A 12623-nucleotide genomic window follows, 5' to 3' on the forward strand; every position below is an offset into this window, starting at 1 on the left:
GAGTCTGGCTCCTCTCCACCCGCCTGGCCCAGGCTGCTCCCCCAGGCATCTGGCAGAGGGACCCGTGGCCCGGGCTACCCCGGCACTGCCAGCTGAGCGTCGGAGCAGGGTACAGTGATGCCTGGGAGAGGACCAGTCTCAGGGGCCGGAGGTTCGGGCTCTTGTTACAGCTACATAGCCCCTCAGCAGTGGGGCCATAGGCAACGTTTCTGAGTCCTCAGGAGTAAAACAGAAATAGATTGAGGGTGACGATGACAATTCCTCTTCCCTCCACTTTGCAGGCTTGTCACAAACGGTGCATGGGGTGGCATTTTGTAAGCTGTATCACTTGGCACAGTTGTGAGGGGTGGTGTTGCGGAATGAAGTCTCTTGGCCATGTCAGCAGGGTCACACCAGCAGGCTGGGGTGCTGTGACACTTGAACAACAGATATAAAGGCAGGAAATGCCATCAGGCCCTGAGATGTCTTGACTCCATCACCATTTCTCAACCAGCGTGTCCGGCTCCTGGGTGTGTTGGGATGCTCTCTATGGATTGTGTGAGCCTATGAATTCTGACTCTCAATCCCAGCTCCGGCCTCAGCACCTTATCAACGCCACACAGGAGGGCTGCGTGTGTCCCGCATCTTATCTAGAGTTGCCTAATTTGCATATCCATACCAAACCTGCAGCCAGCCCCTGGGTGGTAATCACAACTAGGATCAATGGATTAGGCTTAGCTAATTTACATGCAGCCAATCAAAGCCAAGGTATGAACAGCAAAGCCATTGGGGGAACCAATCACATGAAAGGAATTCTCCAGCGCTGAGTGCAAGCCCCTGAGCTTCCCTGGCTGGATGGCTCCGCTACCACTGTAGGGGAGAGGCCTTGGGGGGATTCAGGACTTGCTCTGACTAGGATCCGGTGTTGGATCCCATTCACTATGACAGCATAGGTGGCCAAGGGCGAGGGGAAGCGAGTGGCCATACTGTCACAGCTTGGGTTCTCTTGGAAGTAAGACTGAAACAAAGATTCAAGGCTAGGAGCACAAGCCAGGGAGTACAGGTGTGCAGGGAGAAAGCTTATAAAGGATGTACGAGCCAGCCAGGTACCTCTGTGGGCAACTGTTATGGGCTAAATTGTGTTCCCTTCAAATTCAGATGCTGAAGTCCTAACATCGTGCGTGCCCCCGCCCCCACTCTGGGACCTCTGAATGTGACTGTATTTAGAGATGGGGTTTTTAACGAGGTGATTAAAGTAAAATGAGCTTGGAGTTCCCATCGTGGCTCAGTGGTTAACGAATCCGGCTAGGAGCCATGAGGTTGAGGGTTCGATCCCTGGCCTTGCTCAGTGGGTGAAGGATCTGGTGTTGCCGTGAGCTGTGGTGTAGGTTGCAGGTGGCAACTCAGATCCCGAGTTGCTGTGGCTATGGCGTAGGCCGGTGGCTACAGCTCTGATTCGACCCCTAGCCTGGGAACCTCCATATGCCACAGGAGCGGCCCAAGAAAATGGCAAAAAGACCAAAAAAATAAAGTAGAATGAGCTTATTAGGATAAGCCTTGATCTAATCTGACTGGTAGCCGTAAGACACAGACACAGAGGGATGACCTATAAGAAGCTGGGACCCGCATCAGTCATTCATTGGGGGCTATTTCCAGGGGGGCACTGATTCCCACACCCCCTAGTCTGCCTGAGGGCAGGCAGAGCAGCTTCACTGATCAATAGAAACCTCCAGGGTGAAGAAACTCAGGGATTGCCACCCTTTGAAAGTTCAGCCTGGGAGTTCCCTGGTGGCCTAGCAGGTTAAGGATCTGGCATTGTCACTGCTGGGATGTGGGTTTGTGGGTTCGATAGTTGATGAATCATGGACTATCTTAGGGCCCTGCCTAGGCGCTAAGCTACCATGGCCTTTCACCTCTGCCCCAAAGGAATATGTGTGTATGTGGCATGTATGTTCATAGGAAGGTATAGATAGAGTAAATATATATATGTATATATCTTTCTAGGGCTGCACCTGTGGCATATGGAGGTTCCCAGGCTAGGGGTCCATTCAGAGCTGTAGCCTCCAGCCTACACCAAACTCATAGCACTCAGGATCCGAGCTGCATCTGCAACCTATACCACAGCTCACGGCAATGCCGGATCCTTAACGCACTGAGTGAGGCCAGGGATCGAATCCGCAACCTCATGGTTTGGATTCGTTTCTGCTGTGCCATGATGGGAACTTCTAGATAGAATAAATATTTTTATATTGGATTATCCCGTGTAATGTTGTCTGGCCCTGTAATAAGTACAATTTGCAAAGGTCACCTCTGGTTAGTTTCCACGCCAAAGGCCAGTGGGGGTGAGTGGAACATGTTAACACAGTTCGCTATGGCTTTGGGCCCTTGTACTTTTGGTGGCCTCCCTGGCAAGACTGGAAGCACATCGGCGCCTCTTGCTAATTGTAGACTCGTGTCCTGGGCTTAGCTAGGGTGAGGGTGCTTTGAGGCAGGCCTCTTGGTTTCAAGCAACTGAAACTAACATTACCCACCTTCAGCAGAATAGCAGCTTCTGGAAGGTGTGAGGTAGTCCACCTGCTTGAGAGACAACAACAGGACTCATAGCCAAGGACATTCTGGTAGGTGTGTGTGTGTGGTGGGGTGACCTGCCAGCAACCCCGTCCCCACCACTCTCTGTAGGGCAGTGTCATTGCTAGACCCTTGTGGTTGCCATCGTGGTGTTATTGTCCCTGCCTCTATATGACATTCCCTTGAGATTCACTTGGGGCTCTCTGGGCCTCTCTCTCTCTCTGAGAGGCCTCTCCTCACGGCCTTGTCAATGGCAGCTCAGGATGGTGGCTTTCTGACACATCAGCCCAGGGCTTCCAAGAAAGGGAACCAGATGGAAGCTGTAGCCTCTTTTATGACCTGGTGTTGGAAATCACGCAGCATCACTTCAGCCACATTCTGTTTGTCCCACGGGAGTCTGAAAAGCCAGTCCATGTGCCAGAGAAGGGATTAGACTCCACCCTCTGCTGAGAGAAGTGTCAGAATCTGGCGGGCTAGGAGGTGGCAAAGAGTCACTTGGCTTGACAGTTTGACTGGACCAACACATTTTTCCTTCTCCATTTTCTAATTCGGCGGCTTGTTTCCCACGTTGCAGGCTTGGCTCAAACTCTAGGCCACACGGAACTAACTAACGTGTTTGTACCTCGTGGGCGGGACCCACTGACTCCAGTTAATCCTGCTTCCTCATTATGCCAGGAGAGCTCATTCTGACTGAAATTTGACTATTGGTTTTTAATTTTGGTGCCATTTTTCATGCTGATGGCTCTTCTGGCTGACAGTGAATTACCCTGGGTGCAAATTAAATACAATAGAATTGCTAATCAGGCCATTAGAATACGCTGACAGGAGGAAATCTACGAGTTGTCAGACCTGGGTGGGCTCTCCCCTTGCCTTTGGGACAGAATTCACTTGACTTTGAATGGACCTGGGCACCGGATGGGTTCAAATATTCGAAACGGACACCTGCAGGCAGCTGGAGGGACCGCGCAATTGGCTGCAAGTCCTGCAGTCCTACACTGGTTGGGCTGGCCCTCTTGGCTGGAAAAATCTTGTCCTGTAAGTACACCTGTTCCTGGGGATGGCGGTCTAGGGCTCCGTACACTCTTCTCATGCAAGGAAATGTCGAGATTTAATTCTCCACCTCCAGGCCCACAAAGAAGGCGCCACATATCTGCCACAATGAACAATGTTTTCAGATTTCTAAATTTAGACAGAAGGTAAGCACGCACTGGTGGGTTTCCTCTTCTGATTCGGAATAAAGAAAGACTTATCTGTTGAAGACTTCACATCACACTACTGGACCCAGTTTCTTTGTTTTGTTTTTTGCTTTTTTTTTTTTTAATCCCGGCAAAACTGACTGAGAGGAAATAGATTCAGGAGCAGCCTCCCAGGATTGCAATGCTTGATGGGGAATAGCGGTTCTGGAAACCAAGAGATGTGAGACCTTCAGAGAAGATCGAATGTGGTCTTCAAGGGTGGACACGCAAAACCTGGGCGCAGTGATGGTGTGTGGGGAGGTGAGATGTGCTGGAGATTATTTACAAGTGAGAGGGAGACCCGGCTGCATCAATAACAGCTAACGCTTAGTGGACCCTGCCTGGCATATCTGGCCGCTTGAAATGCATTGAACCTTCACAACAGCCCTCTGCAGTGTGGGTTGGGATCATTGCCCCCACATAATGGATCGCAATCTTGAGGTTAGGTGACTTTCCCAAGGTTGCCCCACAAAATCATACTGAATCCAATGTTATCAGATTGGGCTCAGCTGCCTGAGACTGGCTTAACCAAGAAAGACAGTCTTTCTTAGAAGAACAAAGTTTACAAGTTCTCTGATGGCCTAATGGTTAAGGACTTGGTGTTGTCACTGCTGTGACTCAGGTTTGATCCCTGGTCCGGGAACTTCCACATGCCATGGCATGGCCAAAAGAAGAATTTATGAAAAAACAACACAAAGCCAGGGAGTTCCCGTCGTGGCTCAGCAGAAACAAACCCTACTAGTATCCATGAGGAAGTGGCTGTGATCCCTGGCCTTGATCACTGGGTTAAGGATCTGGAGTTGCTTTGAGCTGTGGTGTAGGTTGCAGACGTGGCTGGGATCCTGCGTTGCTGTGGCAGTGGTATAGGCCAGCAGCTATAGCTCCGATTCAACCCCTAGCCTGGAAACCTCCACATGCCTCGGGTGCAGCCCTAAAAAACCAAAAAACCTCCCCCTGAAACAACAATAAAGTTTAGAGGTAAGCAGTCTAACTCTGGCACGGCCACTCCATAATCATTAGCCCCCCAAATTCCTTCTATCTCGTGACTCCATCATTTCCAACATATGGTCTCTGCCTTGGGTGGCTGCATAAAATACACACCAGTTAAATCCGAATTTTAGATAAACAATACTTTTTCAGTATAAGTGTGTCTTACGCCATATTAAGTAATTCAATGAAATAGTACAATTACTTAAAACTTAAATGTAAATGAAGTACAGGTAAGATATTTTTACTGGCTCCATCTGACCGCATGGTTCAAGACGGCAGCTCATGCCCCAGGCTTTAGGACCACACTTCGGCAGCAGGAGCGGGGAGGCTTAAAGAACGGCCTTCCTCCCTTTAAGGACACTTCGCGGAGTCAGTCCCCAAACTTCTGCTCGCCTCACGTTGGCCACACATGGCTTTTACTCTGGGCAGCCGTGGGCCCAGCTGATGATCAGAAAAATGGCTATCGGGGTGCTGGGGACAGGGCTCGGATCGTTGGTGTCAGAAAATAGACACACGAACACGGGGAGATGGCGGCAAGGCTCTTCTGCAGAAAGAGAAGTGCTCTTTGGCGGGTGCTCGAAGAGCGCGTGCCAAGAAGCAAAGACCCTCCCCTATTTATCGCTAACGCAGGTGATGGACCTGTCCCCTTCCCATGGGTCAGGTCAGGGCGCACAGTCTTCCCGGTTGGCTAATTTGAAACAAACTGTTACTGGGAGAAGAGGGAAGGTGGGGAGGGGGTCACAGGAAGGCGTTTCAGCTGAACCCGGAGCACCATGGGGTACCCATGAATCCCTTTGATGGAAGAGACATTGTTACTTTCCACAGGGGTCACCTTGGCGTCTGCCGCAGCTGGGACTTAAGTCAGAATGGCTTTCGAGTCTTGGGGCTTCGTCACCCTGAGGTCCTGCGTCTTCTCTGTGTCAGGAAAGAAAGGCTGCGTGTTTCTTGCCCGGCCCTCCTCCGGTCCTTTGCCACAATTCTGGGGGCCCCGCCCCTGACTTCTCTGTGCTTTCGCTGCTCACAGGCAGCACTCGCATCTCTCCAGGGGTGTCCCCTCGGCTACCGGAGCCACTCGGTCCACACCTGGGAACTGGGCTGGCGTCTCGCCAATGACTCACTGTGCAGGACTCGGCCAGCCCAGCTCCCCTGCCTAGAGTCACGGGAGGAAAGACTAACGCGGCATTTACACTCCAGAGCCCGGGCGGCCAGGCTGAGTGCACGCCCTTTCTCAGCTGCTTTTCCCTTTCTTGTCCTGCTGCCCCCCCCCCCCCTTAATCGGTCTCCCCTGGAAGCACTGCCTTCATAAATCACTTGCACACAAATCCTTGTCGCAGTGTCTTCGTGGCCGAAGAGAGGGGTTTACCCTGGAAAATATAAATAGGAAGTGGGCCAGCACTTTTGAAGACAAAGCAATTCTGTTGTCACGCGCCCCTCTGTGATGAAGAGGCCAGGGTGACTTGCAAAGCCCTTGAGTTTGATTTAGGTCACACCCCAGCCTTACTGGCAAAACCTGAGCTGTGACAACTTATCCAAGGCTGGACATTTCATATTTATCCTTTTCCTTCAAGCTTTTTTGGGGGTGGGGGGAATGTGTGTTCCTCAGGGTTTGGTTGGGAAAACAGCACTTTGTGCTTCAAATAGGAGGGGATTTAATACTGGAGATCAGGTGCTTACAAAACCACTGGGAGAGCTGGGGAGTTCCCGTCATGGCGCAGTGGTTAACGAATCCGACTAGGAACCATGAGGTTGCGGGTTCGGTCCCTGACCTTGCTCAGTGGGTTAAGGATCCGGCGTTGCCGTGAGCTGTGGTGTAGGTCGCAGACGCGGCTCGGATCCCGCGTTGCTGTGGCTCTGGCGTAGGCCGGCGGCTGCAGCCCCGATCAGACCCCTAGCCTGGGAACCTCCATATGCCGCGGGAGTGGCCCAAAGAAATAGCAAAAAGACAAAAACAAAAACAAAAAAAAAAACCACTGGGAGAGCTGGAAGAGCAAAGGTTCAGGAAAGCTGACACCCTCCTGCTCCGGTTCCTCCAAATTTCCGGGGCCTCAGTGAGTGCAGTGCCTTGCATGCTGGCCCGCAGGATCGAGGGCGGGGATTCTCAGAGACACGCCTGGGGGTTGCCGTGAAAATCTCCACTCGCTGTACCCTGTGTGCCTGCCTGCTGCGGCTGGCGAAATGACAATTACGGCTTCTTGCCTCGCTTTAGCCTTCCAAGTCTTGGGCGAATACCGCCGCTCGTGGTTACAGTCCGCCCCGCTATCTGAACCTTTCGTAAGTCGAGATGGCATAAAGCAACGGAGCAAGTACCTTAAGACACATCTTGCAGACAGATGTGCCAAATCAATGGCGATAAAGTGCAGATGCTCCCGGACACAGGTGAAAGCTCTGGTGGCTTGAGGCTGGGATGCTGAGTGGCCTTCCCAGGGAAGGAGCTTGGTGGGGCCCCTCTTGCCGCCTGGGGTGCGCTCTGCCTCTGTAATGACTCACTGCAAGACAAGCTCTGAAGGCTCTTTTCACTTTTCATCTTCTTCTTGTAAAAGCGAAAATCCTCTTTGCATTTCTTTGGGTTAGCCAAAACAGGCAGTACTGCGGGTCTTGGGTAAAACCAAAGTAGCGGAAAGCGAACTTGAGAAAATGGAGGCATACCTGTGTTTGTGGAGTCCCGATTTGCAAATGTGCCTACTCGCCAAAATTTGTTTGTAACCTCAAAACCAGTCCTCGTGGCACATTCACCATCATTCACGGGCTTGAACAGAGGGGTGGAAAACTTGAGTCACCCAACACACCCATTCCCAGCTGAGGCTGGACATGGTGACATGCTTCGTTTTTGTTTTGGCTCTCATTCTGTAAATGTGTGTCTTTTTTGCTGTTCTGTTTAGTGCTGGTTTTTTTTGTTTGTTTGTTTTTTTTTTTTTTTTTTTTTTTTTAACAATTTGGAGCTTTTTGTTGGTTACTCTGCTGTTTAAGATAGCCCCCAAGTGTAGGGCCGAAGAGGCTGTGATGAGACATTTGAGTGGCAGATAAGCCTCATTCATTTTTGGAAAATTCTCGGCCATTATTTCTTCAGATATTTCTCCTGCCTCGTTCTCTCTTCTTCTGGGATTCCAACTGCATACACGTTAGACCGATATTCTCGCACAGTATTGTGATGCTCTGTTCTCTTTTATTCCCCCTACAACGTTTTGCTCTCTGCATTTCAGATCGGGTAATTTCCATTGATCTAGCTTCAAATTTGCTGATTCTTTCCTCAGCTGTGTCAAGTCTCCTACTGAGCCATTAAAGGCCCAGCGGTGTTCTTCCTTTTCAGCACTTCCTTTTGATGCTCCTAGTTTCAGACCCCTGATTTATGCATGTATAACCCAACCAAGGCCCCAGGATTTAGGTGGTGGAATTCAAGAAGAAATTCTCCATGTCTGGGAGACTAGCTTATAAGCAGTGGTAAATGGTGTAAATGACCCATCAAACTTGATGTATTTCCCCCCCCCCCCCCGTTATCGACTGAATTATGTCCTCCCCAACTTCATATGTTGAAACCCCTCCAGTGTAACTGTATTTGGAGACAGGGCCTTCGAAGGGGTAATTAAGTTTAAATGAGGTGTAAGGATGGAGCCCTAATCCAACCTGACTGGAGTCCTTAGAAGAGGAAGAGATACCGGTGATACGTGAGCACAGAGCTAAGGATTCTGGTCACCAATTATAATGGATGGGCCTCCCCCCCCCCCCCACCAAACAGTTCTCCAACACCAGCTGGGTGTCCTACAAATCCAAGTCAATTCTGACTCTATCTGCCTGGAGTAGCGTCAGCTCCCACAGGCTAAGGGGTCAATCCTGCAAGACTGCCCCCCACCCCCCATTTTAGACTCCCGTTCAGGAGCCCCGGTTAGCACCTGTGCTTCTGACTGACAGGCCACAGATTGAAGGTTCCAGCGACCCCCTCCTTGGGTTCAATGAAATTACTAGAGCAGCTCCCAGAGCTCAGACGACCAGTTTATTACAAAGGATATTAAAGGACACAAATCAACAGCCAGATGAAGAGATACACAGGGCGAGCTCCTGAACAAAAGAGCTTCTGTCCTCGTGGACTTTGGGGCCCAGCACGGCGGCAAGTGGCAGCGTTCCGATTGACCAACCTGAGAGCTCTCCAAATCCCATCCGTTTGGGTTTTTACGGAGGCTTCATTACAGAGGCGCTATGGATTCAATGATTGGCCACTGGAAATCTAGAACTCTCTAGCCTGCTCCTCTTCCCGGAAGTTGGGGGAAGGGGAGGGGCTGAAAGTTGCAACCCTCCAATCACATGGTTGCGTCCCCTGGCAACCAGCCCTCATCCTCAGGTTACCTGGGTGTTGTCCAAAAATCACCTCATTAACATCATAAAAGATACTTTTATGGCTCTCAACTTAGAAAACTCCAATAGTTTCAGGAGCGCTGTGCCAGAAACAGGGATGAAGACCAAATATGTATTATTTTAAATCATAATCTCACAAGGGGAAAGGCCAAGCGCAGACACAGCAAGGAGGTGGTAAGCCAAGGAGAAAGGCCTCTGGAGAAACAAACCCTGCCAGCTTCTTGATCTTGGACTTCCAGGCTCCAGAATTGCGAGATAATTAATTTCTATTGTGTAAGCCACCCAGTCTGTGGTATTTTCTTTTGTTCTTTTTTTTAAATTTCACTTTTTATTGTTATTTCCCCAATAACAATTTTTTTTTCCTACTGTACAGCAAGGGGACCCAGTTACACATATGTGTATACCTTCTTGTTTCTCCCATTATCATGCTCCATCATAAGTGACCAGCCATAGTTTGTGGTATTTTCTTCAGGCAACTCACGTAGACTGGCGCACCCCCGATTACAGGTCCGGTAGGTTTTTTAAAATGGCTCCCAGAGAATCGTGTCTCCCAGCGTTCACTCCCCTTTGCAAGGTATCTTTAGCTCCTTCCATCAAAAGGTGGAATTACCAGGCCTCAAGGGGACTCATAGCTTTTGTTTTTGCTTGGGGAGGGATTTCCAGCTATGATGTCAAGCCCAGGCTATCCTGCTGGAGAGCAAAACCACGTGGAGGAAAACGAAGCCCCCGGCCATATTAGTGACTCTGGCCAATGCCATCAGAAGACAGAGGCCCTAGTGGGCTCCCAGCCATTCGAGCCACCCCAACCAAGCCATCGGTCGTGCGGCTCTGGGGGCACTCCAGCCCCAGCCAACATCATGTAGAACAGAGATGAATCATACCCCCGCTTCCCGCCCCAAATTCCTGACCCACAGAATTGTGAGAAACAAAATGGTAGTTATTTTAAGCTACTAAGTGTTGGGGTGGTTAGCTAGCAGTAGCTAGCTAATAAACAGAGAACTCTAGGTACCCCATAATGTTCCTTCTCCTTTTTGTCCTCATTAAAAAAACCAACAACCCCCCCCCCCATTTTCCAGCTAGATAGAGGGCCATCTGAAATGGAAATGATATCTCTCAACTTTGCTTGCAGCTCGACACAGCCATAGGCTTAAGTTCTGGCCAATAGGAGACACATAGCAAGGGCGTATACAGCTTCCAGGTAATATCTGTCTTTGAGGCCTGGACCTTAGCAATACGTCAGAGTGACTGGAGATGCCATTGCCATTGGAGACACGAAAACACCTTGCCCCCCTGACCATCTTTGCTTCCTCCCTTGCCTGAATGAGATATGGGTTGCTTTGGTGCCTGTTAGGGAAAAAAAAAGTAAGAGCTGCAGCAACCAAAACAGTGTGCTTGAGGCAAGGTGCGAGGATCAAAACGTCAAGGGAGGAAAAAGGAGCTAAAAAGGATACAGTGTGAGGAAGTGGAGAAAGGGGAACCCTCGTGCATAGTTGGTGGGAATGCAGCCACCATGGAGAACAGTACGGACGTCCCTCAAAAAATAAAAAATACAACTACCATACGATCCATCAATTCCACTTCTGGATATTCATCTGAAAAAAAAAATGAAAACACTCATTTGGAAATTTATACGCAATCCTATCTTCACTGCAGCCTAAGGGTCCACTGATGGATGAGTGGATACAGAAACTGTTTTGTATATGTATACACACACACACACACACACACACACACACACACATAAAATGGAATATTACCCAACCATTAAAAGACGGAAATCTTGCCATTTGCAACAACATGGATGGACCCCGATGCTAAATGAAATAAGTCAGAGAAAGACAAACACCGTATAATCTCACTTACACGTGGAATCTAAAAACAAGCAAACAAAACCCCCCTCAAGCTGACAGATAAAAAGAGCGGATTGGTGGTTGCCAGGAGTGGGGGGCGGGAGGGGTGGGTGAAATGGGTGAAGGGGGTCAAAGGTACAAACTTCTGGTTATAAAATAAATCCTAGGATGTGACGTAAGCATGGGGACTACAATTAATAATACTGCATCGTATATGCAAAGGTTGCTAATGGAGTAGATCTTAAAAGACCTCATCATAAGAAAAAAAATGTTTCGTAACTACGTTTGGGGATGGATGTTACCTAGACTTATCGTAGTGATTATTTTGCCATGTATACAAATTTTGAATCAGTATATTGTACACCTGAAACTAACATAATGTTATATATCAATTATACCTCAATTTTAACATTTCTGTAAAAAAAAATGGGAAATCCGGGAGTTCCCATTGTGGCTCAGCGGTTAACGAATCTGACTAGCATCCATGAAGACGCAGGTTTGATCCCTGGTCTTGCTCAGCAGGTTAAGGATCTAGCGTTGCTGTGAGCTATGGTGTAGGTCGTAGACACGGCTTGGATCCCTCGTCACTGTGGCTGTGATGTAGGCTGGCAGCTGCAGCTCCAATTGGACCCCTAGCCTGGGAACCTCCCTATGCCGCAAGTGTGGCCCCAAAAAGCCAAAAAAAAAAAAGGGGGGGAGGGGGCAAATCCAATTGGAAAGACTGCCTTTAAACTGCTAGCAATCTGCCTTGAAAAATAAGTTGTGGTGAATCTTCTCATTGAAAATGGATTTAAATCAAGATTTGGGGCCCGGGATGTTTTCAGGGTAAGAACACAGACCTGGTACTTGCATCTTAATTACCCACTCGGCCTTTATGCTTGTGATCTCACCATGGAAGAACTTACAGAGTCTCCTTGTTAAATCCTGGTCCGAGTAAAAAGTCCTTCTAGGTGTGGTAGAAAGTTCAGAGGTATCATACGATTAAAACTCTGGATGGAAGAAACCTGTGACTGGTCTAGATGCCTCTCCAGGGCTCCTCATCCTGTTTGCCACTGAGACTGGTGCATTCTTCATCTCTTGATTCTATTGCTTTCTCTTTCCCCACGGCCACATCCCTGTTTTCAGCCTTTGTAATTTCTCTCCCGGGCTCTCTGCCCCCTGCCCTCAGTCCTGTCCTCTCAAATCCATTCTCTGACCTGCAGCCACAGTGGTTTCTCCAGAAAGTATGTCAGATTCATGATATACTTGTGCTGAAAACCCTAGCAAGTCTCCCCAGTCCTTCCACAGAGGTAGAAAGCCTCATTCAGGCTCCGTGTGATCTAGCACCCCTTCTCTCCCTGCCTCCTCCCTCTGTTCCTCTTCTTTCACATGCTGGCTCTGCTCTAGACACACTGGATGACTTGAAAACTCCTCAAGCAGCCCAGCTGTCAAAGCCTCAGGAGCTCTTTCTCGGCTCCTTTTTCTAGGCCAACGCTTTGCTGCCTTTAAAGACACAGTTTATATGTTAGGCCACCTCCTTAAGGAGGCATCTCAGATTAGGGCCTTCTTCTTTGTGTTCCAAGCATGCCTCTGTCATTGCATTTGTCAGGCTGTTTTCTGAGGGCCAGTCTTCCCCTCGGGACTGTGAAGTGCTTGATGCCAGTGGAGTGCCCAG

Source organism: Sus scrofa, chromosome X, assembly GCF_000003025.6.
Source record: "Sus scrofa isolate TJ Tabasco breed Duroc chromosome X, Sscrofa11.1, whole genome shotgun sequence".
NCBI lineage: Eukaryota > Metazoa > Chordata > Mammalia > Artiodactyla > Suidae > Sus > Sus scrofa.